General features: G+C 45.9%; 1 protein-coding gene across 4 annotated transcripts in view; it reads left to right on the plus strand.

The window, feature by feature from the left end:
- The window catches only part of SENP7 (SUMO specific peptidase 7), a 1,147,554-nt gene that overhangs the window by 84,549 nt on the left and 1,043,915 nt on the right, over window positions 1–19,090 (plus strand). The window lies entirely within an intron of this gene.

Genomic DNA, 19,090 nt, shown 5'->3' on the forward strand with positions numbered 1-19,090 from the left:
CCTCTCCATCTATTCAGGAGCAATTCTTCCAATATATTATATAGGGGACCTGGATCAGAATGCTGGCTCTCATATAGTGTAATGAGATGTTGGATCATGTACATACCAGCTAGTCGCTGTTCGTCTGGGGTAAGACTCAAAAACGTTTGCGCTACTGAATCATCTTTATATATGCTTTCATTCCCAGCCCATTGGACTGCTGACCGGGCTAGTTCCTGATCACGCATTGTACTAAGTTCATGGTAACCTATTCTTTCTTTCAATATTTTATCAGTGTCTTGGAATACATGTTCTAGAGAACATTGTTCTGGTATGGGGGAAAGGAAACGTTTCTTGTTTTCTAGACGAATGGGTCTGTCAAAAGGTCTGTCAAATGAATGCTCTTTAGGAAGCTTCACTCTACCTACGTACGCTATTGTGCCTCGGTTTTCTGCTGTATCATCTAAGTTCTCCTCCTCTGAGGATTCATTCTTGTCGGACTCTGCTTCCCTTTCAGCCTTGCTTCTTTCGTGCATTGTTACGATTTCTTTACGGATCTTTCTGTACATGGCATCTATGCAATTTTGTTTATCATGTTTACCATCAGCTATATTATTACTCCAATTTATCAATACACTCATCGCTTCCTTACTAGCACCTGGCCGATCTCGTTCCCTTATCAAACAATTTATCAAAAATCGTAAGATCATACTTTGTGTCTCAACCTTCTGATGTGCCATGGCCTCGCGAATACATTCTGGTCTCTCCCCCGTTCTAATAAAATGATATATATTGTCTAGATGGGTAGTCATTTCTGGTAATAGAATCAAATAATCTGTAACGCGTCGTAAACGTAACGAAAATAACATCATGTCTCCCTCGCCAGGTACTGGGTCATATCTACAATCTGTAATGTACCGTTTAAGGTTTTCGTATGTAGCCGCTTTCGGCGTACGTTGCATTGCTACTTCTCTGAGTGTCATTCGTTTTACTTGAGGCGGGGTGACAGGTTGACCTCCTACAGCGCCTCCTGAAGCGGAAGCGTAACCATCAACTAGCTGTGCTGAGACTGCTGGTGTCATAATTTGAAAAACAGGTGCAGGTAATGTAAGCGGACCCTGAGTTGTCGGTATAGCGAAAGGGTTGTAAGGACTAGTAGTAGGAAGAACAGCAGTAGTAGTAGTAGTAACAGGAATAGTTGCCACAGGGACAGTGGTGACAGGATGGGAAGTGGCAACGGATGAGGAAGTCGAGTCTTGAACGGGTGGGGATGACGTATCATGAGCAGACTGAACGGGCTGAGTAGGCTGCTGTACGTTATTAACGGGTGGTACGGGTACATTAGTATATGCTGGAGCAACATCATCCAAATAGGAAGAAAGAAAAATGTCTGCTGCGGTCTGTTTGTGACGGAGTTTAGTCGGAACCAATGGTGGTGGCAAGTTACGGGGTACTTCCGGGGTCGCCTTGGGCAGGCCCTCGGCAAGAACTGGATACATGCCTGTAATGAGTGCATTTCTTTGACGGTCTAATTGTTCTAGTCTGACTTGTTCACCTTCTTCTAGTAACTCTTTCTCTCTGGCTTTTTCAGATTCTTCTCTACTTTTCTCTGCTTTTCCGATTGCTTTCTCTGTTCTTCTATGCGATTCTTTACGCCACAATTCTATGGCATCTTTCTGGGATTGTCTGGCTTTCTTTTTCCACAATGCTTCTTCTACTCTCATGATGCACTCAGCATCCCATGTCCCTGAGACAGGCCATCTATACTTCTCTTCCAGACCCTTGGTATAGTCCACCCACAAATCTAGATACAGTATGGCATCTAAGCCATGCTTATTGTACATAAAATGTCCAGGAGTGTCCCTAGGTGGGACGGGAACTGCTTCTTCGAGTATCCCTTTCCTAGTTCCTATCTGACGTAATTTCGAGAACAGTGGCATTTTCGAACTGATTTAAACGTGAGCACAGTAAACACAATAATGAACAGCAAACAATCATTCATACCACGACATTAAAACACATTGAAACATGTCAGACGGATATTACCTGGTACATAAAAACACAAATTCTGTAAATCTCGAGATACAATACTAGAATACTGAATAACTAGATGCACTGCTAAAACAGTACAGACAATACTGGTCCCATAAAGAGACACGTCGGACCGTATTCACCTAAGTGAACACGTCTGGACCAGGTCTGTGTACCCAGACCTGTCTTGACCGGGCACAAATTAATGAACCCGTCTAGATGCGTTCCCAACAACGGTACTCACCGGGAAGCAAGAAACTGAAGGCCTCGGAAACTGGACTGGACTGGACTGGACTGCTACGACGTCTGACTGCTACGCATCACGCTACCACGCATGCGCTTCGGAACAGGTGGGCCTCCGGATACCTCGGACCTTGCTCTCTCGACTTGGGCTCTGGTCGGGATCCTCCGCATTCCTCACCGCCTCGTCTGGACGCCGGACCGCAGTCTCCGTCTCCCCCGTGGGCCCGAGGGAAGATAGCAGGAAAACCCGCAGACGTGCACGGTTTCCGTCGCGGCTGTAGAAGGGGTCAAAGCCTGCGTAACATCGCCGGCGAGTGGGGAAGGGGGGGGGTTCCTATTCGGGCGCCAAATTATGTGGTAAATAATTTTACCGTATCATTTTTCCATATAATTAATTATCAAAAGGAAGCTCATTCAAATGAGAGGCAGAGTCCGTGGGATCTGAGTCATACGGGCTTTAATGAAAGATCCTCGAGGATCGGATATCATGCTCCATCACCACTAAGGCTCAGGAAGGGACATTCAACGTTTTATTAACATTACACATTATATATAGTAAAACAGTACAATTGAAATGAATGCAGTAGGCGTAACAGGAGAAAAGAGAGAGATAAGAACACATGTGCGTAACAGGAGGCGTGTAAAAAGGCGTACACATGGGCGTGCACTGTACATGTCAGAGAAACGTCACAAGAACGTCACATATGGGTGGATGCAAAGAGAAAGTTTGCAGGATCAGCAGAAACCTATGACCTGAATGCGCGCGCAACTGAGCATGACGTGTAACTGGGGAGAACTGGGGGCTTTGACTTTAGCACTAGTGGAGGAGACTGGTGTCTGGGATGTCAGGGCAACCTGTATCTATAACATATCTGGTATCTCATGTTTGGAGGATGTAGTGTCTGAAGTAAAAGGTCTCTCGGGCAGAGGCCGTCCAGCACTGAATGCTAGTGCGTGTATACGTGTCTTGGTGCAATGCGCGGGGCCATGGGCCTACCATGGTAACGAGTTCAGTAAATCACTTGTGAGGAGGACAGGAAGGCCGGGCCCTTTGCTCTGTAGCCGGAAAGATGTTTTCCTATTTCACTAGACTGGAATGTGTTTTCGAGGAGGCTGAGCAGATAACTGTAGCCAAAATAACGTGTTGGCAGGCAAGCAGGCCGAGCCGGGCACCGCTTCGCTGGCAGGAAGTAAGGCAGAGGTCAGGGATGCATACAGCTTTCAGAGACAGGAGAGATGAGACTCGGGGCCTCGTTTAAGGGCCTAGCTCGACTGAGCCAGGAAACATGGAGAAAACGTGTGCGAGATTCAAAAGTGTACCATGTACAGACGTTGGCACCATAGGCCTAGAAGCCTAATTAACGGGATTTTCTTGCAGGACTGGATAGCTGACATATTGAGGATGGACGCAAATGCATATGCGTCTTTCTAGCATGTACGGGACAGAAGTTACACGACATACAAGGAACATGGGTGCATGGATAGGGTGCGAGTGGGGGACACATTAGCTACCTGAAAATTTCTATTACCTCACTATCCTATCCTATCTTATTGATCCTTCTTTTCGTGGTGCAGAGGTTGGGTTACGGACAACCAACCGGTGTTCCTCTCACAAGTTAATAATCCCACAGGCGGCTGGTCTGCTCCTTCCCCAGTGATGCTGTAGAAGACCTTTGTTCCTTTATCCTTGCTAGATTTGATCTGAACAAGTCTTTCACCCCCAGTCACACACATCTGGTTTTATTCCATCGTTCGTTTGCTCACTGCGCCAATCCAGTTTGGACCTAGCCATATGCAAATTAGTCTAGACAAAATAGACATTATGGCTTCTTGCCCATCCTAAAAATCAGCATGGTTCAGTTGATGGGCGATAGGATTACCCCACCACTGCCACAAACAAGCCAGGAATTTAATTGATTGGACCGCTGGTATTTTTGAAGGGCAAATTTAGTTGTCTCCTTAGTAGTGGGGGGCTGGGGCATATACACCTGTAATATAGCAATGTGGAGGGGATTACCAGAGTAAGTTAATGAAGAGGATGCTGGTAGTGATTAATTTCCCCTCCAAATCATCAAACATTGCCTAAGATAATGTACATTCTGTGGAGGAAGGAGAATGTAGAACAGAAATCACACACCTTATTTTACTGTAATGTATTCTTCACAAAGCAAAGCTAAATACAGTTACGCATAAGTTTTAAGCAACCATATTTGTTTCTTTTATAAAACCCCCCAAAAATTGACAAGTTAAAGTACATTTGACATTGTAATATTTCTAAGTAAGTTTGGTGACATCATATGGTTTACTTTCTCTCTATTCCCTGTTTGTCATGTCATTAACACCTGACTATAATTTAATCAAAAAGAGGCTAGCTGAGGTGAGGGGGAAGGGGTTGTTTAAACAGTATTCTAGTTTAAAGGTATTCGTGACTCAGTTTTGTTTTGTCAGACGGTTATGGCACCTGGTAGGTGTGCTCATGAAGCCCTCACCCACCAACCTAGTTGGTGGCATGCTTCATCATCGGGCCCACCCAGTGACACCTAACGTGTTCCGGGTGTGCTACGACGCCTGGTGACAGCGGAGCAGGTATATCACTGTGTGTGCGGTGAAGAATGTTATGAATGTGAGTTTAAAACGGCTTGGCGGGGGTCCCAGTACCCGAAGGTAGGACAGACTTTAATACCTGGGCCTCCAACAGCGGTTAAAAATAAGGCAGGTGGACGTTAGAGGCGAGTTACGACCTCCCACGTCCTTGGTACGTCAACATGTTTCAGCCAGTGCCTTATGGATATGCTGGCTTTCTTCAGGACGATTAAAAAGTGTGTGTAATTAAAACTAGTGGACGTGTGATACAGACTATGTGTCTACACGCCCTAAAATGTATCTATGTGTGAGAGGGGGGATTCCCTTCTCAAGACCACCTGTACAGATAACAAGAAGGACAAAGACAAAGCATACAGGGAAAGAAAGAGTCACTTGGAGGATATGCATGAAAAATCATGACAGCCGACTTAGTAGCGGGGGAGTGCGGGCTATAAGCGGCTAAGGTGTAATGGTATTGGTGGTACCATTATTGTGAGAATTGCACTAGAACATCGTAGGTGGGGTGGTTAAAACAGCGGTATTCACAGTAGTAGTGAAAATGGTGAGAAGGTGAGAAAGCGTAAGTGGTTTGCTTACGCTAGTTTTAAGGATTTATTCTTCAAGGTTATTGAAGAGGCAAAGAAGTTGATCCTATATGGATGAAAAAGGGTATGTCCACTGAGATTTAGGAGACCTGTAGGGAGAAAAATGACAACGCTTACCTATGGTAGGGGTGGTTGTTCGATCATACTCACAGGATTACTGACCAGAGCTTGCCGTGGACCTGTAGTGCCTTCTTCGCAGAACCGGTGAGTAGTGGCCGGTGCTACTGAGTTTTATACTGTGGTTGGTTGATTGAAGGCGTGTACCTGTATAGTGATAGAGATGGTGGATAGACTCGGACTGCCGAGTCATGATGCTACTCAGGTGAGTCAAGAGAGCTATGCGCATGATCAGAGTATGCTCGCCGGGCTCGGCAGTAGCGACGCATGCGCAGGTAGTGGTGGAGTTATGCATGCGCGTGATGACAGGCTTACGTGAGTCTGTCAGGCTAGGTTACTGAATAGGTACACTCAACGGACACCTATTGTGTAATAAGTGCACACTGGGAGTTCTATCAATAGAAGCAAGGCTTCACGGTTATGGGACCGTGGATATTTCATGGGCGGCCATTTCCCATCACTCAGAACTAATGGATTGTTGCTCAAGGGTTTGGAATGACAGGCTGATGAGGTTGCCTAGTGGTTATACAGTAGACAGGGCATTCCATGGAATGGCATCATTCAAGCCGTCATTGGCAGTGGAAAGGCGATATATCCATCGCTGTTCCTTGTTGAGAAGTTTTTTGTCGTTGTTGATGGGGCTTTCAGGGATCTGTTCAATGACTGTCCAGTTGAAGTCATTGGGAGTGTGGCAGTGGGTAATGAAATGGTTGGTCAGTCTGCTGATGTTTTTCTTGCACCGTATCGTGCTTCGGTGTTCAGTTATTCTGGTTCTGACTTTTCGTGTTGTCATTCCCACATACCGCAGGCCACACGTGCACGTGAGCATGTATATCACGTTGCGTGAGTTGCAGTTGGTGTGGTTCTGTTGGGTCCAGGTTTTGTGTGGTTCCAGATTGAGAGTTTTGGTATGGGTAGTGAGAGGACACACACTGCAGTCGTTGCACGGGTAGTGTCCTGTGACTTTCGGCAGGCCCCAAGCATTCAGAATCGTATTGTCTTGAGGTCTGGGTGGTGGTCTTGGTCGGGTGCTTACCAGTTGGTCTTTCAGATTATTGTTCCTTTTATATGCAAACCTGGGAGCATCCCAGTTGCTCTGCCCGGAATTGATTATTCTCCAGTGTTTTTTGATGATCTTATCTACCTCGTTGGATGCTGTATTATAGGTGGTGACGCAAGTTATAGGTTGTTCCTCGTCCTCCCTTTGGATGGTTTCAAGGAGTGCGTCACGGTTTTGATTTCTGGCTCTCTTGTTTGTTTTCCGAATGATGGCCTTGGGGTAACCACGGTTTTCCAATTTGGTTGCTAGATCTGCCGATTGAGATTTGTAATCACTGATGTTGGTGCAGTTTCTCCGAATGGGCCGCAGAAGACCAACCCAACACAACACACAGGTTCACTGGGCCGAAGAAGAGAACCCAGTCAGCGGGAACACGCGCCAAAAGGCAAAAGAAGCAACACCGGGACCGAGCAAATAACAAATACCGCCGCTCAGCCCTCACTGGTCTTCAACCTATCCAGTACACCATTATCTCAACAAGAACAATCAGTCCTGGAAAAAGGACTGTCATTTGTGCCCACCACAAGATTGGACAAATTCAAACTCCACACCGAACTGGCACAATTTTTCAGAAAATTAAAACTGAAGTCGTTCTTTGAGAGACCTGCCGACGAGAATGACCAACCTCAGGACAACCCAAACATCACGGGCTTAAGGACCAAGTCAACCTTTGTCCCACCCCCCTCCACTGTCCCTGCCGAAATCACCGCGTTTGAACAGGCAGTATACCACGACATCGAGAGTCTCCAACCGACCAACCACTTCAACAACTTGTCTTGGAATGATAGACAAACGATCCAACGCCTACAAAATAACCCCACCGTGATCATCAAACCAGCAGACAAGGGGGGAGGCATCGTACTTCTTGACAAAATGGATTACGATACCGAATGCCAAAGACTTCTCAGTGACAACAGGAACTACCGCAGGCTGGATCATGACCCCACAGACCAATTACGCATCACCATCCACGCACTCGTCAAGAGGGCAGCAGATGCGGAGCACATCTCCAAGCAAGAAGCTGAATACCTTTGCCCTGAACATACCAGGACACCGTACTTTTACACTGTACCAAAAGTACACAAAGGCACCATTCCACCACCTGGCAGACCCATTGTATCCGGCATAAACTCCCTACTAGAGCCACTGTCTCGGTATTGCGATTTCTTTCTGAATCCCTTGGTGCAAAAAACGCCCACATATATAAAGGACACCAAACATCTATTACAGGTCATAAACAACATGGATTTTGACCCGAACACCCAGTTACTGGTAGGGTTAGACGTGGAAAGCCTGTACACCAGTCTCCCACAAGATGCCACCCTGAAGGTTCTCCATGACATCCTGGAAGAATCGCCCTGGCCCTACCACACCCCGAGAAGTTTCATCCTAGCGTGTGCCACGCTGGCCCTCAAAGAAAACTATTTTGAGTACGAGGGCACCTTCTACCTCCAAACAAACAGGACTTCTATGGGCAGTGTTTTCGCCCCTAGTGTGGTAGGACTATACGCACACCATTTTGAAAGCACCCACATCTCCACAGAAGCCAACCCGTTCAGCCAGCATATCCTGACGTGGCACAGGTATATAGATGACATTCTGGTCATTTGGCAAGGCTCCCACAGTGACTTGAACAATTTCTTGACCTGGCTCAACACTAGAGACCAATACTTGAAGTTCACTTGCACAGCTAACAACCAACAACTACCCTTCCTAGACCTGGCGATCACTGCCAAAGACGGGACCCTCATTACCACTACCTACTACAAACCGACTGCAAGGAACTCATTGCTCCTCTACACAAGTTTTCACCCTCGACCACTCAGAGAAAATTTGCCATTCGGACAGTTTCTCCGCATTCGGAGAAACTGCACCAACATCAGTGATTACAAATCACAATCGGCAGATCTAGCAACCAAATTGGAAAACCGTGGTTACCCCAAGGCCATCATTCGGAAAACAAACGAGAGCCAGAAATCAAAACCGTGACGCACTCCTTGAAACCATCCAAAGGGAGGACGAGGAACAACCTATAACTTGCGTCACCACCTATAAAACAGCATCCAACGAGGTAGATAAGATCATCAAAAAACACTGGAGAATAATCAATTCCGGGCAGAGCAACTGGGATGCTCCCAGGTTTGCATATAAAAGGAACAATAATCTGAAAGACCAACTGGTAAGCACCCGACCAAGACCACCACCCAGACCTCAAGACAATACGATTCTGAATGCTTGGGGCCTGCCGAAAGTCACAGGACACTACCTGGCAACGACTGCAGTGTGTGTCATCTCACTACCCATACCAAAACTCTCAATCTGGAACCACACAAAACCTGGACCCAACGGAACCACACCAACTTCAACTCACGCAACGTGATATACATGCTCACGTGCACGTGTGGCCTGCGGTATGTGGGAATGACAACACGAAAAGTCAGAACCAGAATAACTGAATACCGAAGCACGATACGGTGCAAGAAAAACATCAGCAGACTGACCAACCATTTCATTACCCACTGCCATACTCCCAATGACTTCAACTGGACAGTCATTGAACAAATCCCTGAAAGCCCCATCAACAACGACAAAAAACTTCTCAACAAGGAACAGCGATGGATATATCGCCTTTCCACTGCCAATGACGGCTTGAATGATGCCATTCCATGGAATGCCCTGTCTACTGTATAACCACTAGGCAACCTCATCAGCCTGTCATTCCAAACCCTTGAGCAACAATCCATTAGTTCTGAGTGATGGGAAATGGCCGCCCATGAAATATCCACGGTCCCATAACCGTGAAGCCTTGCTTCTATTGATAGAACTCCCAGTGTGCACTTATTACACAATAGGTGTCCGTTGAGTGTACCTTTTCAGTAATCTAGCCTGACAGACTCACGTAAGCCTGTCATCACGCGCATGCATAACTCCACCACTTCCTGCGCATGCGTCGCTACTGCCGAGCCCGGCGAGCATACTCTGATCATGCCCATAGCTCTCTTGACTCACCTGAGTAGCATCATGACTCGGCAGTCCGAGTCTATCCACCATCTCTATCACTATACAAGTACACGCCTTCAATCAACCAACCACAGTATAAAACCCAGTAGCACCGGCCACTACTCACCGGTTCTGCGAAGAAGGCATTACAGGTCCACGGCAAGCTCTGGTCAGTAATCCTGTGAGTATGATCGAACAACCACCCCTACAATAAGTAAGCATTGTCATTTTTCTCCCTACAGGTCTCCTAAATGTCAGTGGACATACCCCTTTTCTTCCATATAGGATCAACTTCTTTGCCTCTTCAATAACCTTGAAGAATAAATCCTTAAAACTAGCGTAAGCAAACCACTTACGCTTTCTCACCATTTTCACTACTACTGTGAATACCGCTGTTTTAACCACCCCACCTACGATGTTCTAGTGCGATTCTCACAATAATGGTACCACCAATACCATTACACCTTAGCCGCTTATAGCCCGCACTCCCCCGCTACTAAGTCGGCTGTCATGATTTTTCATGCATATCCTCCAAGTGACTCTTTCTTTCCCTGTATGCTTTGTCTTTGTCCTACTTGTTATCTGTACAGGTGGTCTTGAGAAGGGAATCCCCCCTCTCACACATAGATACACTTTAGGGCGTGTAGACACATAGTCTGTATCACACGTCCACTAGTTTTAATTACACACACTTTTTAATCGTCCTGAAGAAAGCCAGCATATCCATAAGGCACTGGCTGAAACATGTTGACGTACTAAGGACGTGGGAGGTCGTAACTCGCCTCTAACGTCCACCTGCCTTATTTTTAACCGCTGACGGAGGCCCAGGTATTAAAGTCTGTCCTACCTTCGGGTACTGGGACCCCCGCCAAGCCGTTTTAAACTCACATTCATAACATTCTTCACCGCACACACAGTGATATACCTGCTCCGCTGTCACCAGGCGTCGTAGCACACCCGGGACACGTTAGGTGTCACTGGGTGGGCCCGATGATGAAGCATGCCACCAACTAGGTTGGTGGGTGAGGGCTTCATGAGCACACCTACTAGGTGCCATAACCGTCTGACAAAACAGAACTGAGTCACGAATACCTTTAAACTAGAATACTGTTTAAACAACCCCTTCCCCCTCACCTCAGCTAGCCTCTTTTTGATTAAATTATATATAATACGGGGATACGGGCTAGCTATCTGGTCCTCTCTCTCCCTCTTGATACACGACATTAACACCTGACTACCTGCAGGTTTCACTTTCCAACTGCTCATACCACATGTCTTTATACTAGACTCCTGGACATAAATAAATATTACTGAAACTCGCACCTTCCTCACTGGCAGGTACTCTTACCATTTGAAACTGAAGTAGGACGGCTGTCACCAACCTACCAAGGGGAGAGGGGGAAATGCCTGTGGTTGGTGACGAGGCCAGTGTGGAATGCTGGGGGGAGGGTGGAAGCTATGCCCCATGGTTTTTCTTTCTTTCAGGGTTCGTCACACTGTTCTCATGCATGTAACTTGTCAATTGAAACTCAATAAAATTCGTCCTAAAAAATTAAGTAGGGCTCCTCATTACCTCTAAAACAATACTAATCATGTGTAATGTCCTGTTAATATCACCATTTGTATACTCAATTGTGCCTAAAAATATAAAGATCTGTGGCACATAGATGTAGTACTTGTTGCTATATTTTCTCAACAGACAGGCCAAATCTCTCTGCTTTGCCCTCTTCTATAAAGGTTTGTCTTAGTACTTTGACTGCATCTGTCGTGTCCGAAATGCTGTTTTCTAAAGAATCAACCCGTATGATTGCCTTTCTGTAAAACAGTAACCCTACGTGATAAATGGAATATGGAAAAATATTCAGCTAAGGGCCCTGGATCTTCTTAAGTTCTTCCTTGATACTTTTATGGCCTATCCTTGATTGTTTGAAGCTCAAGTACATAATGTCCTTATGTCACAGAAATAGCTGCAGCAATATTAGTGGATTTGTTGATTAATTTGGCAGATGGTAATGTTTGGTAGATGGTGATGTTAGTACGTCATCTGATTTCAAATATTCCATATTTAAGACTTTAGGTCTCATCATCCTAAGTATTTGAGGGAATCTTCAGCTTGGCATGTTCCTGCTGTCTCATCTTGTGTTTCTTTACTAACCGGATTGTTTGATGCTTCTTTTTAGGAAAAAAAACATGAGCAAATTATTTATTAAAATATATTTTATATAGAATAATAAGTTAAACACTACCTTGGCCACGCAGTCCTCAACTAGGGTTTGTAGGGAGGCATCACTGAATTGTCTCTTTCCTTTTCTGCTGCCATCCTACAAACACTCCTGACTTGATATTTTAAGTTAATTGAAATGTCAACAAAATTGACTTTCCTGTTCCTGTGCTCTCTCCACAAACGCTTGGCTTCCTACTTCCTAAATTGCTGATGTCATCAGCAATAGCCAGAGCAGCATGAACAATTTGCGATTCTGTCGAACCAATTTCTTAATTTGGGAATGCAAATCGTAATGATTAGTTAGCACTCTAGATTCCTTTTTAGTACATTACAAATAGGAAAACACAAATTGTGAATTGTTGTTTGCATTTAGGATTTCTTATTTCACGTTTATGTACAAGAGAGTTCGTTCAAGTATCTTGCTATATTCCACATAAATGCACGAGATTTAATCTCCACCTATAAGTAATTATATTAAAGGGAAAGCCTATACCAAGGCACATACCTTAAACAAAAAAATCCTGATATAATTATCCTGATATCCTGGCCACCCTGAGGACTAAATGGGAAGAGGATATTTGGGACTGTTGAGGATGGGGAGTGGGAGGAGGCCACGGTGGATTTTCCGGGAGGTGACAATTAGTGCGGGGTTCTGATTAATCCAATTGCGTATCCTACACCATTCATACTATTCCCGCACTGCCATTCAGGCCATGAGCCGATGCCCCACAGATCTCTGCCTTTGAGATTGTGGGGAGAGGGGTACATTATTATTATTATTTTTTTTAATATTTCAAAAACCTTTATTCACTTACAAAGCAGTTTACACGGCGTGTAGCCTACAACCCTGGGGCCGGCAGCAAGTGGTTGACAGTTTACCTGCATAGTGCGGGCACATGTTACACAGCCATTCAGCCGGCATCCCGGAGGCCCGGCGGCATTCTGTTATGATGTAAGGCAAGATCCTCCGGTCTCACAGTCAGTATCTAGGAGTTATAGAAGTCGCAGGTACCTCAGACAAATGCATACTTCCACACGTGTACAATTATCATGCCAGGCCCGGTAAGCTGTATGCCAACAGTTGTTTCCTTATACAATTCTATCCTAAAGTCCTACCCCAACAACTCCCCCCTACCCACAACATACCAGCCACTGTGCTCCCAACTTAAATACCCGACAGTCGACTAACAGTGACCCCTCCCCCTGCCTACTGGGGAGAAAGGTTGCCCCTTATCCGGGCTCTAATCTTGAGTGTCATGCATGTAGAGCTGATCAGTACTGTCCTCCGTTCAATTCTCCCACCAATTTCATTAGGTAGTTTAGTATTCCCGGCCCCCATCTCCCCCCAAAGTTGGCACTATATCCCTCCTAGCTCCACGTTACTCAGAACACTCTCTTCCCTTGGTAGGGACCCCCGCTAAACATGCTCAGCGTGTTCCTCAGAGGTTTCATGTGGATCTCTTGCCTCACTCTGTTCTGTCGCCTCCTCTGCCCCTGTGTGTACATATGTCTGATACAGACCCCAGAAATTTTTGGGCCGGCTCTTGGGTGGGAGTAATTCACTGTATATTTGCGACTGAGTGCAGCAATAGAGCATGTCTCTAGCCCATCTCTTCTTGGTTGGCAACGGACCCCTCATCCAACAAATAGCAACAACCCTCCTGGCCATCAGCAAGGCCATATCCGCCAGTCGTCGCTGTGCGGCCTGCAGTGGCTTGGAATAACCCAGGAGAGCCAGTGCCGGGTCGGCCGGTATCTCAGTGTCTAATATTAGACTAAGTTCTTAAAAAAATCTCTTTCTAAAACTTGTTAACGCCAGGACAGTTCCATGCCATATGGATGAAATCTGCAAAATGCGCATGACAGCGTTCACACTCTGCTGATTGTCTGAGCCCGTACCTGTGTAGTCTCTCTGGTGTATAGTAAACACGTTGCAGAAATTTGAAGTGAACTAATCTGTGCCATCCGTTAAGAGACAGTCTCCTAGTACTAGTGCAGCAATATTTCCACATCTCATCTGTAATTTGTATTTGAAGATCTCTCTGCCAGTCTGTCCTAGCTTTGGAGTATTGGTACTGTTTATGTTGGGCTCCTAGTGTATTGAGATTGGTGACTAGTTTGCGAGATGACACCGTTTTAATCACATACGCAAATTCCGGGACATCCGGTGGCTCTGCCATGTCCGGGCCTAAGAGGTCCAGCATCACACTCCGAACCCTGTGAAACTGGAAACGTACCAAAAGCGATGCTTCTGTCTACAAGGGGGGAATCTGCTCCCAGGATTTAGCCACCCCGTCTATGAATAGGTCTTCAATCTTAGTGATTCCCAGTTCATGCAATGCTCTCGTGACCCCTTTCTCTTTCAGCGGGGCCAGCCATACCACCCAGTCTATCTGCATTAGTGGGGAATACAGTAGTTCACAGTCCTGCGCCTGTACCAACGCATGCCAAGCGTGATTCGTAGTCTTGATTGAGTCCAGTTTACCAATACTACGGTCAACCAGAAAGCAAACAGTGGCCGGTAAGGGGGAGGGGTCCGCGAACAGTCGTTCCAGGATTACATGAGGGATAACGGTGTCCCCATGTATCCATGTATGCAGGTGAGCTGCTTGTGCCACTCTTGGGATATCTTTCCATGTCTGGAGCGCCCAATCCCCCCATTTCAAAGGGAAGCATCAAGACCTTCCACTGAACTCTGGGTTGTTTGCCTCCCCCAGGCCAGCTTGATGAGCACCTGAGTCAGCTGTTTGAAAAAGGCCTTGGATAATACCACAGGGATGTTATTAAACAGGAACAGGAATCTTGGTAAGACCACCATCTTCATAATGGCAATCCTACCCACGCGTCAACATCCTCCACTAGTTTTGTGTATGCGACCCCATAGTTTTCTCTTACCAGTATGTCTGGGTCCGTGTGGAGTTGTATCCCTAAGTACCTGACCGAGTCGGTTGTCCACTGCAATGGGTATTCCATATCAAACAGCAGGGTTACAGGTGTCAATGGGAATGCGACTGATTTGGTCCAATTCACTTTCAGCCCTGAAAGGGCCCCAAATCGAACTACCTCTCTTAGTACCGACGAGAGGTTGGTTTCCGGGTCACAAACATACAGCAGGGTGTCGTCAGCATACGTAGAGATTCCAATTTTGTATGTTGGGAAGCTGATAGCCTCCAGACTGTGGTATTCCCTGATCGCACATGCCAGAGGTTCCGCCACCAGTGCGTATAGGAGGGGTGAGAGGGGGCACCCTTGTCTAGTTCCCCTGCTTATTTCAAAGGCGTCTGTGACCTTGTCCCCCATCCTTAGTCTCGCTGTGGGTTTGTAATACAATGCCCCCAACATCTGGAGAAAGGGTTCTCCCAGTCCCAGCTTTCGTAAAACTCTGAGCATGAATGGCCACTCCATGAAGTCGAAGGCCTTCTCCATGTCAAGAAAAATTGCTAACGCTTTATTTTCTTGACAAATATGTTGCATGGTCCCTAATACCGTACGAATATTGTACGTGAGGGTTCTATCTGGTACGAATCCGGCCTGCTCTGGTGCCACCAGCTCCGGCACAAGCAGTGCCAGGCGCGTAGCTAGAACCTTAGCAAATAATTTGCCATCCACATTTATCAAGGAGAGCGGTCTATAAGAACTACATGCATTAGGAGGTTTCCCGGTTTTAAGATGGTAACAAGCAATGCCTCCCTCATAGAAGCAGGCGTTCTGCCCTCTTCGCAGATGTCATCGAAAAGGGTTATCAGATGTGGGACCAGTTTTATAGAAGTCCACAGTCAGCCCGTCTGCCCCAGGGGCACTGCCAGATCGCATCCCCCCCAAAGCCTCTAAGATCTTGTCTTCCTGTATGTGCGTCATCAAGAATTCCCTCTGCGAGTTGGGCAAGAAGGGCATTTTAATGTAGCTAAGGAAATCATCTATTTCCCCCTCGACTTGTGAGGATCTGGACTTGTAGAGATCAGCATAATACTCTTTAAACTCTTGGAGGATCTCCGCCTCGTCAGTAACCACCTCCCCTGCCGTTGTTATCAGTTCGTCAATCACCAGAGGTCGTCTGTCGCTTCTCATCATTCTTGCCAACAGAGAGCCAGGCCTCTCCCCCTCACCGTATGTGCGCGCTGTGGCATATTTGCCCATATGTCCATATGTTGCACTTCCCTGTCCGCCTCCTCATGATACTCTGCGAGTAATATTTTGATTGCGATGCAGTTTCAGCATCGGGGTTGATCTGTAGACGTCCCTACATGACCGACAGTTGGGCCTCTAGCTGCTTCAATCTTTGTCGTATAGTTTTAAGGACACTCGAATGTTTGGACATTGCCATACCCCTGATATATACCTTGAATGTGTCCCATATTGTCTGAAAGCTATCAACAAACCCCAAATTCTTCTCAAAGAAAGTGTCTATGTCCTCAGCCAATTCTCCCCTGAACACCTCTTCTAATAGAGAATAAGGAGGAAATCGCCATGTGAATGGGGGGATTCTCTTCGCCGGCACCGGCAGAACCAGAAGTAGAGGGGAGTGGTCCGAGAGGGTGCGTGGTAATATCGCGCACCTCTGTATACTATTGAGCAGTGTCTGAGATGCCAGCCAGTAATCTATCCTTGTGTGGAGATCATGATAGGCCGAGTAATGTGTGTAACCGCCTTTTGTGGGGTGTTTATGTCTCCAGACGTCAACAAGGTCTAACGTAACCAATTCCGCCTGCATATGCAATGCCGAGGTTGCTGGTCGTCAGGCCAGTCCCGCCGACCTATCAAGGTCAGCGTAAAACTCAGGGTTGTCATAGTTAGGCCCATAAACATTCACGACTATAAGATCATGCCCCTTGCCGACACATCTGGCAATTAAGTAGCGGCCTTCCGGATCAGCCACAAGCAGTGCTAATTTTAGTTGTGATTTAGGATTGACCCATGTGACCACCCCTCTGGAGTGTGTAGTGAACCCTGCCGCAACACTATTTCCCCCTAACCCCTTAGCTGTTAGCATCTTACTTTGAAGCGGAAGGTGGGTTTCTTGGATAAGAGCGAGGTCAATGTGGTGCCTGTGCAAATAATTTACTGAGAGGGAAGGGGTCCCAGCGAAAAAGCATTAGTTTCCACAAATTCAAAAATAATAATAGTACACCTAATGAGTCTACAATGTTTTAATCACAATGTAGAAGAAACCAGGATATAGTATCCAACATTACTCATTTTTGAAAGGTTGAATAGTGCCCCTGGGAGTACGGAAGAGGTGATAAGGTAAGGATAGTGCAGGTAGGGAATAGTGACAATAAAAACAGACAGAAATCTTGAACATTTATAAATCAATTGAGATATAAGGACGATCATTATTCCAAATATATCACTTAAATAAACACATGCCCCATATAGTACATTAATGTAATAATTTCAAGTGTGGGGCTGGAACATAAAGGACGGTTGTCGACGCTTCGACCCACAGAAATGCAGGAATTGGTTGAGCCCTTGCGGCGGGGTCTTCATCAGGACTGGTAGGGGACTAGCAACCTATTAATGTCAATAATTGGGTACAAATTACTAAACCCATATAACACATAGCAAAGTTAAATTATTTAAATAAGCACACAGTTAGTAAGGAGCATACCTAATTACTCGGTGCTCATCTGCATTTATCATTGTAGAAACCTCCATATGAAGAAATTGAATTCCTAAGGGGTTTCAAGCGTAATAAAATAAAAATTAAAATTAGTATGCTGAAAATGGGGAGTAGGTCATATTAACAGCATGAACTCATGGTTGACAAATTCGAGAAAATGAAAGACTTACATCTTAATGGTGAGACAATAGCGTTAGGGCTGAAATCGTAAACTGGCCCGGGGACGCTGGGCAATGGAAATCAGACGAGTTATCTAAGGATATAAAGGACTACGTAAATAATCAAAAATGAGACCAAAATGGGTATCTGTTTTAAATTATACCCACATGGGCTTACCAAGGAATTCGGAATTAGGTACGGTCGTCCCCAAGTAGTGGCGAGGCGCTGTGAATGTATCACGAGTCGCCCGCTAAAACAGAATAGAGCATACGGTAAATTAATGGCATGCTCGTATAGAAACTTCAAAATGAAGAATGCGAGGTACAAAGAAGCGCCGTAGCGTCGAAGAGACTTACCGGATTCAGAGTCGAACCGGCGTGATCACAGCCGAGTCTGTAATGGCAGGCTCACTTCCTATTTTACTGGGTAACTAAGGAAACGGAGTCACGTGGTCGTGAGTTCCATGTAGAAAGTGTGAAAAGACTTGACGCTAATCCAACAAGGGGAATGCGATTTGTAACCGCATAAATATTATGGCAATAAACAGATCCAAAAAAGAATTGATATTACAGATGAACAGGGCCAGATCTGCCTGAGGCAAGATGATAATTACCCATGGATATCATATCCGATAATTCAGCAGATATCAGTTATTCAGGATAATACTTTAGGAGAGTGTCAAGGCAGAGTGGCTAACTGCGAAAATGAACTGTCATGTTCATTGAGACCTGAATGTATCGAGTCAAAAAAGAACATCCACTTAAGCTCACGGGTGTTTAGAATGGTTGCAATGTTGCCACCGCGAGGTCCTAACATCACATTTTCAAGTATCACCCACTTGAGACTCTCAGGTGAATGGGAAGCCGATCTGAAATGGTCAACCAGGGGTGCGCCTTGCACCTCACACCTGATCCTGCTCATGTGTTGGAGGATTTGCATTTTAGCCCTTTGTTGTGTTTGGCCAATGTAAATTAAGTTGCACGGGCAAACTATTGCATAGATAATGTTCGTGGTGTTGCAATTACTGAGTGACTTGAGCTGCACCTTCACATGGTTGTGCTGGGATTCCTTCGTCTGAATCGTGGTGTCACAGGCCTTGCAGTGGCCGCATCTGAAATGACCAATTACTGGTGGGAGATTCCATAATGATGTTAGGGTGGGTTGGTCAGGAGTAGGTAGAAGAGAGCGTACCACATAGTCTTTCACACTTTTTGCTTTTTTTAAATCGTGTAGTGGAGTACCTGTTTGGTTGATGTCATCTGAGATAAGTTTCCAGTGGTGGTTGATGATACGCTTGATTTTATTGCTCTTGGTGGAGAAGGTGGTGACACAGACTATTCGGTCATTTTCTTGGGTGGCATGGTCTTTTGGAGCCAATAGATGTTCCCGGGGGTAGAACCAAGCTCTTTTGCGTGCTTTGGTAACTAGTCGCCTTGGATATCCACGTTGTTGGAGACGGTTTGACAAAT

Source organism: Lissotriton vulgaris, chromosome 8 (assembly GCF_964263255.1).
Source record: "Lissotriton vulgaris chromosome 8, aLisVul1.2, whole genome shotgun sequence".
Taxonomy (NCBI): domain Eukaryota; kingdom Metazoa; phylum Chordata; class Amphibia; order Caudata; family Salamandridae; genus Lissotriton; species Lissotriton vulgaris.